Below are 16552 nucleotides of genomic sequence, written 5' to 3'. Positions count from 1 at the left end.
AGTTTTTATTTATCATCCTAAAAGTGATAGGAAACCACTAGAGTTTATTGAGCAGAGGAATGATATAATCAGACTTATATCACTTAGGAGCTAAGGAAAATAGCCTGGAGCACAGGTGTACTGGTAAATGCTTAATAATTGACTTTCCTAAAAGATCACATTTTTAAATTTAATCTGCATTATTGACATTTTCTCCTTCACTTTCTTAAGTCTATACGATCAACAAAACAATAAATCAAGATGTGATTTGTAGTGTTTGCCAATATCTGAGAAGTAAATGTTCACACTGAAAATTTAACAAATAAAGTCTGGTCTGCTCTCTTCTTCTTCTAAGAAGCTAAAAAGGAGTCAGGGCAAGGCAGAGTAAAGAGAAAGACTTTTTGAGTTTCACAGAAAAATCAGTCCTAAATATCCAGTAAGTAGTTGGTGATGTCTTTTATGACTGGAGCTCAATTCTGTCTAATCAATTCTGGGCTCATCAATTTATCCAACATCTATAGTGATAAAGGAGAACCATGGCTTACCCAAAGAGTTCTCTCCAATAATCCAGACCATAAACCCTCTTCATCTACATTTCTTTTTGCCTTTAGTGGATTTTGAGACCAATAAATTTGGAATATCACTGAGAAGTCAATGCAATCAGCACAAATTGTCCACATACTTACCAGACCTCACTACTTACTTCTACTTGAATTTTGTTCATGACACTACTGAACAGCACTGAGGGATTTATATAAAGCAATTTTGCTTTATGCCTCAGTTGATGCTGAAAATTAGTTGTGAAGCAAGTTATTTCTGTGGATAGTTATGTAAAGAAATCTTATAAGATCTTGACATACATATGGGAGACCCTTATCAGTACGAAAGACACCAACTCTGCATTTTTTTAGTCTTCTAAATCAACTGTGTTGTTTTAACCAAAAAACAGCAGATACAATAGAATCCTATATTCTTTGTGCCCTTCCTACACTTGTGTCCTCATCAAGATGTGGAATGCTGGAGAAAATTATTTGTGAAAGGCCACCTGTTCTTTTCTCCTGTTTTAATCAAGGACTACCTCCACATATGTATATATCACTCTTACAAATCTTTATAGAGATGGGAAAGCAGACATATGGATTAATAGTTATTATTAAAATGAATTTATAAATCTGAAGCTATAACTATAATTAAGAGGCAGGCAAATCCAATCTCATGGCATTAGAAGGTATTGACATGATTTAAACATAGCAAATAAATCAAGCAATTGACCCAAATGCAAATGAAAAACTAGTTGTAAAAATCAGAATGTCTTGCCAATTGCCCTCATGTGGCACCAGAAAGAAGTCATTTCAGGATCCAAGGGGAAAACAAAGGAGTCACCCTTTGATGGTAGAAAAAATGTAAAGCTAATAGCTCATATTACTTGTTCAGTAAGTAGTAACCCCTTTCGAAAATGTTACCAAGGGCAATAACACACACCTGCATCATCATCATCATCATCATCGTCATCATCATCATCACAACAACATCTAACTAACATTTATATAGAGCTTACTAAGTTCAGGAACTGTTCTAAGTGCTTTACAATTAATTATTTCATTTGATCCTCATGATAACTTTATGAGGTAGGTGCTATTTTTATTCCAATTTTAGAAATAAATAAACAGGAATACTGAACATGGAAATTAAATACAACTATACACTTTTCCAAATAATCATTATGATTTCCATATGTGAGAGAAAAATTAAATTCTTTTTATGATGTAACAAATGTATGAAAAACAAAAACACAATGAAATCCAAAAATAATTTTTCTCAGTTGTCACCAATCTGTAGTAAACAAAACCAGACCATTGTTCATACCACATTCCTAATTGTGAATCCCAGCTGCTGCAGGTAGGGATGGATTATTGCATCCAGACTTAGCACTGTGATTTGACCTATGGGTAGCAGGTGCTCATACTATAGTTTTGAGAAGCCTGTCTGAAATTTTCAAATGGGTTTGAATTATGTTGGTTAGGGGCCACTGGGATTTGATTAAGACAGTAAAGATTCATTAGAAAGTGAAAATAATTTTTAAAAGAACATCAATAAAATATCTTAAAAGAAAACATAAAAACTTAGTTCTTTGACATGAAAGAGAACTATGATTATGCACAGAATTTTCTGCCACTTTTGTATCTAGAAAACACAAACAAAAGGAACATACAATTTCAAAGAGAAATTCAGGAAAAGTCATCATTGTTAACATTTAATGTCTAAGTTAGCACAATGGACAGAGTACTAAACTTAGAATCAGGAAGATCCAAATTCAAAACATACTTCAGACACTTCCCAGTCTGTTACTTTTGACAAATCATAGTTTATTTATCTATAAATGAGGGGATTAGCCTTACTTGCCTCTAAGATGCCACAGCACTATCTCTATGGCCTCCATTATTAACTATACTTCTGAATGTTAAAGAGTACACCTTGGGCAAGTCTCTCATTTTCTTTGGGCTTCAATTTCATCATACACAAAACAAAGGGTTTGGACTGGACACCTTAGAACTGAAGTCTCTTCTGGTTCTATATATAAATATAATCCTTAGATTCCATTCATAAAAGAATTTATTGGTGTTTCAGGTAGGCATCTTTGGAGTTGATAGATCTAGGAAATTTTTTAACAACTGAACAAATTAAACAAATGTACAATTGATTATTAAAATTTATATTATACCTAAGAAAAGAGCTAGGGGTTATAAGGGAACTCATGGGGCCTCATATTACTGATATAGTGCAAAACACTGGATTTGAAGATAAAGGAATTATGTTCAAATGCTGAATCCTGTTGAGAAAGGTTACTGACTTTCCCAGTCACACATCTAATAAGTATCTGAGGCACAATTTGAATTAAGGTCTTCCTAACTCCAAAAGCAGCCCTCTATCTGTTGTACTGCCCAGTCAGCTCATGATGAGGAGGAAGACAATTATGATGTGAATGAGGATGAAATTCCCTTGTGCTGTGTGACTCAGATAACTCAGATAATCCCAAATAACTCAACACTGAGAATTCAATACTAGTAGAATTTGGCAAGTCTTAGCCACATTAAGTCAGCAGATATTTATTAAACCCTTACTTTGTGCTAATCATCATGCTAATCCCTGGAAATATAAATACAAACAAAAAGAAGAACAATTATTACCCTCAGAGATCTCATTCAATGCTGCTGTGGAAGGGGGTCTTAAAGATTATACAGCTAAGATATATTAGAAGCAGGAATTGAAACAAAGTCTTCCTGACATAGAGACTGGATGTCTAACCACTATATCCTGCATGACAACCCATCCAATTCCTGGTTTTCATGCTCTCCCTGATTTTTCAGTTCTCTATTTTCTAATGCCACCTTAGGTGGCAACTATGGTAACATTGAATAGTGCTGGATTAGGAATGAGGAAAAATTCAAATCCAGTCTCAGATTTGGACTAGTTCTGTCATCCTTGGAAGTCACTTGACTTCTGTCTCCCTCAGTTTCTTCACCTGTAAAATGAGAGTAATAATAACATCTATCTCCCAAGGTTTTAAGAATAAAATGAGACAATATTTGTAAATGCCTTGCAAACCTTAAAATGCTATCTAAATGTTAGATTATTATTATTATTATTATTATTATTATTATTAACAAGTTAACTAATTATTATATATAGAGTTTCAGAATTTCTCACCATATTAGCCTTGGGATGCTTTCAACTTATTAGTATCATTCCAAAAGCATGGTTCAAAGAATTTAATACAATAACCCAGACAATTGCATTCTGAAGAAGGCAGAATATAAAAAAGACTCACTTCTTTGTTTCTGAGAACTTTGTCTCTCTTCATGCAGTGCAAAATTATACCATCTCTTCTGGCTTCACATCACAATGTTAACCTATACTGAAGAAAACCAGGTAAACATTGTGTCTCAGAATCTAAAGGAAGAGAGAGTGTCCTGAAGGATTAAGCAGATATTCAACAATGCAAATGCTACAGACAGGTCAAGGAGGCCTTGTCCTTTATTGATCTGCTCTCACCATCTGATGTTTTAATAGCTAAGTTTAGGCTGCTTAATTATGTGTCCCTACAATGAATTCTTCAATTCATGGGTCATTAGGGTTGGATGAGACTTCGAATATGATCTAATTAGTTCATTTTATTTACAAAGAAACTGAGGCCTAAGAGGTTAAGTGACTTGGCAGTTAGTTTGCATGGTAGAGAGAACACTGGATCTAGAGTCAAGAAGACCTGAATTTATTATTTTTTTTAATTCTTATTCAAGCTACACTGAATCTATTTGTATAAACTTGGTTTAAAATTTTTGTCAGCCACCAATGCACTGCTGGTGGAGTTGTGAATTAATCCAAACATTCTGGAGGACAATTTGGAATTTTGCCCAAAGAGATTTAAAAGCCTGCTTGCCCTTTGATCCAGCCACACCACTGTTGGGTTTGTGCCCCAGAGAGAAAATGAGGAAAAATACATGTACAAAAATAGCTGCGCTCTTTGTGGTGGCAAATAATTGGAAAATGAGGGGATGCCCTTTGATTGGGAAATGGCTGAACAAAATGTGGTGTCTGTTGGTGATGGAATACTATTGTGCTGAAAGGAATAATGAACTGGAGGGATTCCATGTGAAGTGGAAAGACTTCCAGGAATTGATGCAGAGTGAAAGGGGCAGAACCAGAAAAACATTGTACACAGAGATGGATACACTATGGCACAATGCAATATAATGGACTTCTCTACTAGCAGCAATGCAGTAATCCAGGACAATCCAGAGGAACTTTTGAGAAAGAACGCTATCCATATCCAAAGAAAGTACTATGGGAGTAGAAACATAAAATAAAAACAGATGATTGGTCATGTGGTTCAAAGAGGATATGATTGGGGGTTTGTTGTTAAAAGATTACTGCAAATATGAAAAACATGGAAATGGGTTTTGAACAGTGGAATTACTTGTCAGCTCTGGGAGGAGGAAGGGAAGAGGGGTAGGAACAATCATATATCATGGAACCATGGCAAAATATTCTAAATAAATAAATTTAAAAATTGTCAGCTAAAATTCATCTTGTGATTTAAAATTTTCTTTGTAAAAAGAAAAGTAATTTCTTTTCTATCCGGATAGCAGGACAGAGTTAATGAATTTTGTACTTCCCATTCTTACTTACCTATTGCTTAAAATAGTTTCCTGGGGGCAGGTGGGTAGCTCAGTGGATTGAGAGCCAGGCCTAGAGATGGGAGGTGCTAAGTTCAAATCTGGCCTCAGACACTTCCCAGCTGTGTGACCCTGGGCAAGTCACTTGACCCCCATTGCCTAGCTCTTACCACTCTTCTGCCTTGGAGCCAATACACAGTATTGGCTCCAAGACGGAAGGTAAGGGTTTTAAAAAATAGTTTCCTATATCTCAGTAGATGTTCTTCTTACTTTGTGCCAATTCCAATGAGAGTAAGGTTCGAGTATTGCCTGCTACACCCCATCTTTCCTTCCACTGTATCTCACATACTTCCTCATGTGAGACAAATTACCCCCACTTTCTTTCCTTTTCCCTATTCCCAGTGTATTAATTTATTTTCCTGATTTTTTTCAAATATCATCCCATTATATTCAATCAGTGTTCTCTGCCTATATTGACTTCTATTCACTGCTGTAATAGTGATAAAAGTTCTTAACTATCTTTGGTGCCTTATGTATCTTAAGTATTTTATGTATTTTAGGTACCTGAGTTCAAATCTGGCATCATATATCCACCAACATGTATTATCCCCCTGGCAAATCACTTAAGCTTTCTAGCTACTAGACCTTTATATGTAAGCAAACAATCAATATTTATTAAGCTCTTGCTATGTGCCAGGCTGGTTTTTATCTTTCATCCTCAAAGAGGACTAAAATGACTGATGATGCCTTTTGACTTTTGCATAAATTGGATTTAAGTGAGGCACAATTGCCTCACTCTTTTATCCAGACTCATCCAAATTCAGTGGCAAGTCTTAGCAATGGCCCAAGATGCAAAGGATGACCTTGTTATCTTTGATATCTGACCAAACTCTAGGCTCTCCACAGCACCTGCTTCCACTGCCCTCATGGCCATTGGAACAAATTGTTCTCATTTGCCCATTCTACAAGAAGAAGTCTTCACAAGCTTGGGTTAGAGACCGCCCTGATTCAACAATAAGTTTGAGGCTTATTGGTTACCCTCTACTTTATTCAGCCTGTCTACCAAGATAGTTTTGGAGTCATGAAAGAAAATCAGGTGGCAAGTAGACTCCAAAGGTGACAAACAGCTCTTAAAAGGTGCTAGTTCTCTGTGGCACTGTGCTAAGCTCAGAGAATATAGGTGCTGCAAAAGGAAAGATAATTTCTCCCCTCCAGAAGTTTACTTTTCAGTGGGGAAGACAAGACATAAAAGGAGCTAACAAGGGAAAAGAGAGGAAAACTCCTCCTATCTTGGAGCTTGGTGACTGAAGAGCATGGTGACCAATAAAGTGAGAGGTACAATCAGAAGGAATCTATGTGGGTCTTTTATAAAAGTGGAGACAGAATAGGAATTCACCAGTGAGAGGAGGGGTCTGACATGAGGGAGAAGGGTAGAGAGTTCTATAACAAGAAAATTCATGGCATTAAAATAGATTAGATAGTTAGATGGATGGGCAGAGTAGACAGACAGATAGACAGGCAGACAGACAGACAGACAGACAGACAGACAGACAGACAGACAGATAGATAGATAGATGGATGGATGGATAGATAAATAAAAATAGGTAGATAAATAATATACAGATAAATAATAGATAGAAATAGATAAATGATAGATAGGTAGATGGATGGATAGATAAATAGAAATAGGTAGATAGATGAATAATATACAGATAAATAATAGATAGAAATAGATAAACAATAGACAGACAGATATAGATAGATAGATAGATAGATAGATAGATAGATAGATAGAAGCTTATTAATTGAGTTCCAAAAGATCCAACCAAGTTTCAAGATAATTCACAACATCATCTTAGAGGTAGAAGGGATCTAAGAGGCCATTTAGTCCAATCTCCACATTTTGCAGATAAAGAAACTGAGACACAGAGAGGGTTTAAGTGAATTGTCTGAGATCACACAGCTAGTAAGTATCTGAGGCAAGATTTGAATTCTTGGCCTCCTAACTTCAAGTCCAGGACTCCAATACTATGTGCTAGAGGATGCAAAAATCAAATAGCTCCTGCCTCCAAGAAGCTTTTACTCTTTTAGGGATGAATGAAGGCAAAAACAACATGTACAAAGAAAAGTCTACTATCAAAAAACCTGAGTAAGGATAGAACCCTACAAACTAAGGAGGTAGAGAGAAGGATGAACGGGGAATCAGAAGTTAAATTAAAGAAATGACAGTTAAGCTAAATGATTTGTTTTACTACCTATTTCTAACAATTCCACAGTACAACCCAGGACAACGGCATTAACAGTGCTTTCTAAATTAGACAAACACAAACACACACACAAACACACACACACACACACACACACACACACACACACACACACAGAGGCATACACAGAGGCAATAACTCCAAGCTGGAGTTAAATGGTTGCAAAATCTTCAATTTTTTCAGGGTCTTAGGATCTGAAATGTGAGAAATTATTCTGTCCCAGTGCCCTGGAAAATAAAAGTCCTCTTCTTCTAGTCCCCAAGAGTCTTCTCTAGGCCTTGATGCCCTCTCTGTTCACACAAGCTTCATTGACAGTGATTCCACACATTGGAAGGAATGTAGCTGAAAGTATTCAGGAGCCCAGGTTTCATTTTCTGGGTTTCGATGATGTTCCTGACATGTGAGGCTGCTTAAAAGTTCTCACTTGCAGTAACACAAGCACACACAGAGCTGGAAATCACAGGCACCTACCACTGTGGCGGTGAAAGGCACGATGTAAACGCCTAGAGAACAGAGCTTTTTTTCCCCCCCAGAAAATTACAAGAGTCTAAATATGTTTTATTCTTGCTGTCATTTTTTTCTCACAAAAACGAAAAGCAGTTTTCACAGGTATTAAATTTTCATTTTGCCCCAGAAAGGGTGAAATTTTCTGTAAAAAAATTATGAATTTCCACAGCGGCAAATTCATAAAAATGTATGATGGGGACCCTCAGGGTGCCTCTTTACTTGTTTTGAGATGAAAAGCTGTTTGTACTCATGGGTAGAAATACAGACATTGGGAAAAATTAATCATGCAAATATTTGTAAAGCAGGAGCAAGGAGCTGCTGGGAGCTTCAGGAGAGAACTGCCTTACATTGCCCAGGAAATAGAGGCCTGCAGAGAAATTCTTGACAGGACAGAAAAAACCAAGACAAGTCCAGTTATCAGACCTATCTTAAGAACTACCAGGACACCATCAAAATATCTTGGGTTCCTTTGTGCCAGGAGGAGAGTTTTGATACTTATCACACCAAACTTGTACTTTATATAATTTGAAAACTTCTTAAATAAGCCCCCCTCACATTGGATACTATACTAAAAACGAAGAAGAAATTAAAACAAAGTGAGATTCATGATCTGGAAAGTTTTAAACTGGAGTCTATGACCTTTAAATTTAAAGCTATATATATATATAATTTACAAACATTCTGAGAAAGGGGTCCTTGGGCTTCACCACAAAAAAAATTTAAGAAGCTCTGCTATCAATTATGATGGCTCATGTATTTCACATCATATTCTAGACATTATCAGGAAGTTTCTAATTCACCTTTTTTAAGGGAAGGGGGAGAGTGATTCTCATTTGTTTATATCTTTATTTTTAAATGTTAACATTTAAACATTAAATGCTAACAGACCTTTAAGAGTTCTGATATATGTCTACTGTAAAAGAAAACCCAATTATTAATACATTAGGTGTATGATTTGTCACTGCTATTTTGTCTTACCTTTTAACTTCAGGTAGTAATTCTAAAATGTTGGCACTTCCTGACAGGAACTAGCCAAACTGGGCACCTAGCAGGAAGGATGGCTGGACAAGGAAACAAAGTGTCCAGATACATCTCCATTGAATCTCCTGGATAAGAAAGATCTGAATCCTCTTCCTTGATTTTAGGCTCCTTCTGTGTAAGTCTTCAGGGATGATGATAAGAACTGACCCTTCCCCCTGATTTCCTCACCACCATTTAGGATGTATTTCTCACCCTCAAGGTGCATGGTTCAGGGAATGAATGAGAAAATGACAGAGAAGCATGAAGAGCTCTTGGGAAGTAACAGGTAATACAAAGACATGAGTGCTGATTACTTGTTTATTGTTGTCTGAGCAAGTCCCCATTTATTTTTCAGTTTTCTTCTAAGTGATGACAAGTGTGATGATTTCCTGAGCATTCAGTTCACAGAAAACAACCGGATAAGGGAGTCTGCTGACTTTAGAAATCTTCCTGTTGGACATAATCAAGCTTAGCTGGGCAGGTGACTCAATGCAGGATCATGGCCAGATGAGTCCCCCTGGGACAAAGTATCCCAAGGACCATCCTTGACTTTGCATGTCAGCACTCAACCCACCACTCTCAGTTTCACTACTGGAAACACATCCCCCTCCACTACGGTACAAAGGACTAAACTGTTGTTCAGTCACTGTCCAACTCTTAAGGATCCCATGGATTATAGCATGCAAGGTCTTTCAGCCATTCACTATTTCTTGAAATCTGTCCAAATTCATGTTTATTGTTTTCATGACACTCCCTATCTGTCTCATACTCACCTTCCAGCTTTTCCTCTTGCCTTCAATCTTTCCTAATATCAGAGTCTTTTCCAATGAATCCTGTCTTCTAAGTATAGAGGCAAAGTATTTAATCTTCAGTTGCAGCATTTGACCTTCCAGCAAATAGTTTGAAATAATTTCTGTGTTGATTGATCTGATATCTTTCAGAGAAGTAATCCTTTCCAGTTCATATCATATCATTTCAATTCATTATGTAATGGCTTACTAGATACAAGAAATTCAAATACAATGACAACTAAACAGTGCCAGCTTTGGAGATGCCTATGTTCCACTGAGACAAGAAAATTTTGCTAAAAAAGTGCCAAAAATAAGACTTAAGGTTCTTATATGTTCAATTAAACCACAGACTCCACCATTAGCTTCCTGCTTCCAATGAATGAATGAGAACATGTATTTAAGTTCTTATTATGTGCAAAACATTAAATGCTAGGGATATAAATAGAAAAGCAAGGAAATGGCATTGTAATTAGGACAGATCATACTTCTAGGAAGCTTCAGATATGTCAGATGAAAAAAAAGATCCTGTGGTTCTTAATATACTGCAGCCAGGAATATGGTGAAGTATCTTCTCTGATGTCATTTCCATTGATATGTAATATATATATATATATATATATATATATATATATATATATACACTCTTCTGAAACTGGGTCATTTGATAGTGCCAATGCTTTGTAATAAGAATACATAAATGAAGCAAAGTGAATAGGATTGCCCTTCCAAATGTCAAATGTCTCAATGATTTATTTTCCTACACTAATTGAATTTTATTTTGAATTTAATTTCTCCTTCCACAAGAGATACATTCTACAACATTTCACTTATGACACTCCTCACTTCCTTTTCTTATATACAGAATTCACTTACATAGACATATTGTGATGGAAAACAATGGCCAGAGTCATTCAGCCTGTCCTCAGTAAGTCCTTTGAGATAGCCTTCATCACCTTGTTGAATAAGACCCAAACAATCAATCCTCAATTATCTGCCTTGTGAATTATCTGAAGCAAATATTGCTTTCAAGTCATTCTGGCATAATTAAGGAGGGTATGTTGACACAATTAACTATCTTTTGTTTACTTTTACTTTCCCCATGCAGCCTGGCACTCAGCAGGAGGTCTTTTAAACCCAAACACTCAATTACCTCCTCTAACCCAGGGAAGGTGTGAAAAATAAATGCAGCCAAATCAATTCCACAGTCTTACAGTCACTAATGTTAGGCTGATTCTCAGCAATGCTTTTCAGACTGACACAGCCTCTACCATGGAGGATTCTGAGCATGGGGGGTAGGATAAGGAAGTTAGAACTTCCAATTAAAAGTCTCCTGGGAGGAATCTTTCTCATTGTGGCTTCATTATGGCATCTATCCAACTCTCCTAACTTTCTAGTTCCTATTGAGTATTCCACCATCCTTCTAGGAATCCAAGTTTACAAACTGGCAATCATCCTTGACCCTTCCCTCTTCTCACTCCAATATACTTGCCAATATTCTCTTTCCCTCCACCCATATTCAATCAGTCATCAAGCCCTGTCAATTTTCCATAATATTCCTATCACCCATCTTTTTTTTTCAGACATATACAGGACCTCCACACATCTATCTTGGGCAATTGTGATGGTGATTTTTGTCTTTCATACTCAAAAGGGACCCAAATGACAATACTGGTGATATCTCAGCTTGTATATAAATTGAATTTAAATGAAGTAGAGTTGCACAAAGTCATCAGCCTCACTCTCTCTTCCAGAGTCATCAAAGTCCAGTGGCAGGACAAAAGTCAGGGTGACTGGTGATGGCCCAGGATGCAGTGGATGGCCTTGACCTCTGAACTGCTTAAACAAACTCTGACCACCACAGCACCTGCTTCAGGCACATTCGTGGCCATTGGGACAAATTGTTCTCAGATGTCCATTCCACCAGGGGAAGTTTTCACATGCTTGGAGTAGACACTCCCCACCCCAACTCACTGATGGGTTTGAGACCTGTCAGTTGCCCTCAGCCTGTTTGCTAAGATCACTACACTTATAATTGTTCCTCTTGCTTCCCCCATTCTCTACACAGCCACCAAAAGGATATTCTTATAGCTAAAGACTTACCACATCAATCTTCTGCTCAAAAAGTTTCAGCAGCATCTTCTTGCATTGATGTTCATATGCAAATTCCTTTTTGTAGCTTGTAAGTAAAATCTTTCACCATCTTACTCCAGCCAGAATTTCCGGTGTTTAGTATTTTACTCTCCTCTCACACACTCTACCTTCCAGCAAAACTAGAATAGCCTACTTGCTATTCAGTCACTTTATCTGACATCTCATCTCTCCTCATCATTCCTCACACAGGCTGTTTCCTTCCTATACATGGAATGTACTCCCTACTCATCTTCATTCATTTCAAATTTCTTTGTTTTCTTCAAGATTCAGCTCCAGAGTCATCTCCATCATAAGGCCTCTTCTGAAACCCTCAGTTGCTAGCCTCCTCTACCCAAAGCAGAAAATAGTTTAGTCTAAGCAAGCTGCATATGGACTTCAGCTATTTTATACTTTGTATTTTTATATCTGTACCTATGTTTCTTTCCCCAAAAGAATCTAAGCAAGTTCAGGATAGGCACTCCTTTTTCTCATTAATAGCCCAAGAACATATTTAGGAAGCTCATGACACTACCTGAGAATTCACAGTATCTTTTTACTTGCTGTTTAGAGGGTATTTATAGAAGACTTCTGAGGCTGCCTGAAAAAAAGATCTATATTTGCACAGAAGTATCTGTGTCCTTAAGTGTACTAGAGCAGTGATGTAGAAGATATCATCAATTCAATTCAACAAACATTTATTAACTACTTAATGTATACCATGTTCTCTATAACCCATAAAGAGGTGGGTCAACAAAAATCTAGGGAGACAAATGGACTATCAGACTCATGAGCATGGAATATTTAAAAGACTTTAGAAAAAGATTCCAAAAATAGAGATGCAGACACAATTTAGAAAAGGTAACAAAATATAGCATTGAGATATAAGCTAGAAGAGAAACTAACCAGAAAAAAAAGAATCAAAGCTCCTTTCTGTGAAAAATCATTGTTTACAAATGTGCACTTGTATGTTTGTGTCATTGTGTGTGTGTTAGAAGGGAAGAAAAAATGGGTTGTCAAAATTTACATCCAAATCTCTTCTTTGGCATTCCTCTGACCATAATATCCAACCTATATTCAAATATAAGTACAAATACACAACCTTCACCTTCCCTCCAAAAAAAGTACATTTTCTTTATCACTCCTTCAGATCCAATCCTACACAGTCTGAAGTTATAGCTAGAAGGGACCTTAATTTCTGGTCCAAACTTTCATTTTACAGTTGATAAAATTGAGACCTAGAAGTTTAAACAACTTGCCCAAGGTCAAACAAATAGTAAATAGTAGAACTGAAATTCAAGTCCCAATCATTTTCTAAAAATTTTGTCCTTTTTTCCACTGTATGATTGCCCTTTATGAGCAATCTCCTAAGAACTAATTAAATTTGAATACTGATTGACTGAATCTCACCTCTGATACCTATTATTTTTGGGTCCTTAGATAGCATACAACCTATCAGAGCCTTTAATTCCTTATCAATTAAATGAAAGGACCCAACTAGAAAGCTTCTGAGTTGCCTCCCAGACTTAGGTCTACAATCCTATGATTAACTGAGGAGGCAAAGTGGAATGTTTAGTTTGGAGTCCTGGAAAGTGCTTCAAATTTCACTTTTGTCACTTCTTTCCTGTGTGACCTTGGGCAAGAAACTTCATCTCTAAAAGTGAGATTAGATTTGATGACAAAGTTTGCTTCTAGCAGTAAATCTATGAAAGTATGGGATCCATAAAAGTAGAAAGACTGAATGTTTTACATATTTTTGTTCCTATTTTTATATATAACATAACATAAAATAACAATAAGATACATATAATTTGTTATAAACATGTAGTAAAATTATAATAAATATGCTTATCCAAGAAGAACAAATTCTCAAATTAGGTATGTCAAAAGTGAATCTCATTCTTTTTCTCCCTTTCTTTTCCCCCTCTCCCTTCCTCCAAAAGGCAGGTAATATTATATAGGTTATACATATGTTATTATAACATACATATTTCACCATTCATTATGTTTTGAAAAAAGATACACATTGCTTACACAAGAGAAAAATTCATGGAGGAAATAAACTAAAGAATGGTATGTTTCAGTTTGCATTTGGACTCTGTTCCTCTTATGGTGGTGGATATCCTTTTTCATCATGAGTCCCTTAGAGTTGTCTTGGATCTTTGCCTTGTTAATAATAGTTGTCATCCACAGTTGATCATCATACATCAGTGTTGCTGTGTACAATTTTCTGGTTCTGCTCATTTTACTTTGCATCACTTCATATGCCTTTCCAGGTCTTTTTGTGATCATCTTGTTTGTCATTTCTTATAGCACAATAGTATTCCCTTACAAGCATATACCACAACTTGTTCAACCATTAAAAAAAAAATCTGTTTGCTCCCATTCACCCAATAAGGAACACTATAGGTTCTCCATTTTGGTTTCCCAGAAAATTTCATTCACTGAGCTCAGGCTTTCATATGTATGGGGTTTCATATCTATATTAGGAGTCAAAGTTATCCTTAAATATAGTCACCAAAGGCAAAGCAGAAAGTCCAAAGGTCTTCATCTAGCATGCCTTTAAAAAAATTCCAAAGGCTTCTCTGCTTCTGAGATAATACAATCCTCAAGTCTGCTATAAATGGAAAGACATCATAATCAGTTAAATTAGACACTCAGAAAGCAGAACTGAACTTTCACACAAGCAAAGCTGTAGACTTCTAAAAAGTTCAGAGATCCCTATAATTAGCCAGCGGGAGGCAAGAGAGATTGTTTTGCACATTTCCTTTGCCAACACAGAGAAGGAAAAGGGGTGGGGGTAGGGTAAGAAAGTCCATGGTATGATCAGATCTCTTGGTGTAATCGGGAATGGCACAGTTAACTACATTATCTTGTTAGGATAGTTATAATCTCTCATATGACAATGACTTGCAATATGTAGTCACTGTCTTCTTTGGGGGAGAGGAGGAGGGAGGTGGGAAACAGCAATTACTGTGCAGTACTTGAATCTGCCTGCCAACAGCAGAACAGTGATTTGTGAGACCCATCAAGAGCGGCTGGCAAGATCAATCTGCGGAGATCCCTCTGATAGAGGAATAATGAGTTGACAAAGACCAATGTTGAGTTGGGTCCGAGCCCAATAAGATTACTGTATGGCATCATCAATATTGTCTCTGTTTGGAACTGACACAACTAGAATGGAATCAATTGTAGTTTCCACCGCACTGTCACACATGATTTTTAACTTGGGCTCACGGCTGTGTAGAGGAGTTTGCAGATGTTGGCAGATTTTTTGCTAACTTATGGAATGTCATTATTAAGTAGAAAAAGTAGGAGTCTCATGTCATGGTGGTTTGTGGCTCCTGCTGTGTTCCTTGCTTAGCTTGGGCATTGAAGAGAGGGAAAGAGGAAAAGAAAAAAAGAAACGCAAAGGAGGAAGATAGAGGAAGAATGGAGGAGAGAGTGAGGAGGAGGTGGGAGGAGGAACAGGGGAGAGAAGAGAGAAAAGGAGAAAAAGAAAGGGAAAATGAGGGGAAAGAAAAAAAAGAGAGGGGAAATAGAAAGAAAAAAGAAAATAAGGAATAAAGGAGGGAAAAGAGAAGGATAAAAGAAGAAAAAGGAATGGGAGAAGAGAGGAGAGAAAAGGAAGAAAGAGGAGAGAGAAAGGAGGGGAGAGGAGAGGGAGGAACCAGGAGGAAAGAGGTGGGGGAGGTGGGGAGAGGCATTTGCAAGAAAGAGTTCCATTCTCACTCCCCAGTTTTATATGATGGTAAGGATACCCTATATAAAAGAAGCTGATTGTTTTCTAGATCTTGTCTAATTTCAATTTAAATATGGACCCATGGAAATTCTCCTGTTCAGAAGAGACAGCAATAAAGTGGTTATGCCTCACTGTCAGAAGACACAGAGTATATGTAGATGACCCTATCCTGAGGATAATAGAAGTTATTCAAGGAGTTAAGGAAATCTAATAAGCAAATTGATTTTTTAACAATTCTTTCAGCCTCTTCCAGAGTATTTTATAACCCATTATTCCCTCACAGAAAGCTATCAACTGCATGTTCCCTGAGATCCATTCATGCATCCAGCCCTTCTCTACATGGACGATGTTAAAAATTCTGATTTGCCTAGTGAAGGCTCTGGCAGACAGGAATGTTATGTAGGATGTTCTCATGTAGTTAAAAACCCAAGAGATATGAAAATAAGAGAAAATAGCTCAGATTACTCTCCAGATGTCATAGTGGCCATATTGGATTTTCCTCTATTGCTTTCCTTGGTGATATGACCCAAAATTAGTCTTTGAATGTTCACAAAGCAACAGAATCACACCTTAGAGGTAGGAGGTACCCTAGAAGACATCTCATCCAACCTTTTTTAAATTGAAAGGATACTGAGGCCCATAGAGAAAAAGTGACTTACCAAAGGTCATCCAAGTGACAGGACTGGGATTCAAACTCAGTTCTCCTGACTCAAAATCCAGCATTTCCCCCCACTACACTATTGACCATGTGTAGGGGTTGTGGGTGGGGGAAAATAGGGGTGGAAGGCATGCATTGTTGTAGTCAGTTCCACAGGGCATATAGATCGGGGCTGATTGCTTACATGGGAGACTTTTGCAGCCATCACTTGCAGTAATCCTCTGGTGGACTAAAAGCTGACAGCTGCTCCATTAGATAACCCCCCTAGGAGAACTTCTGCACTCCCT

This window comes from Monodelphis domestica, chromosome 1, assembly GCF_027887165.1.
Source record: "Monodelphis domestica isolate mMonDom1 chromosome 1, mMonDom1.pri, whole genome shotgun sequence".
NCBI lineage: Eukaryota > Metazoa > Chordata > Mammalia > Didelphimorphia > Didelphidae > Monodelphis > Monodelphis domestica.
The sequence above is the reverse complement of the archived record's forward strand: the minus strand, read 5'-3'. Positions refer to the sequence as shown.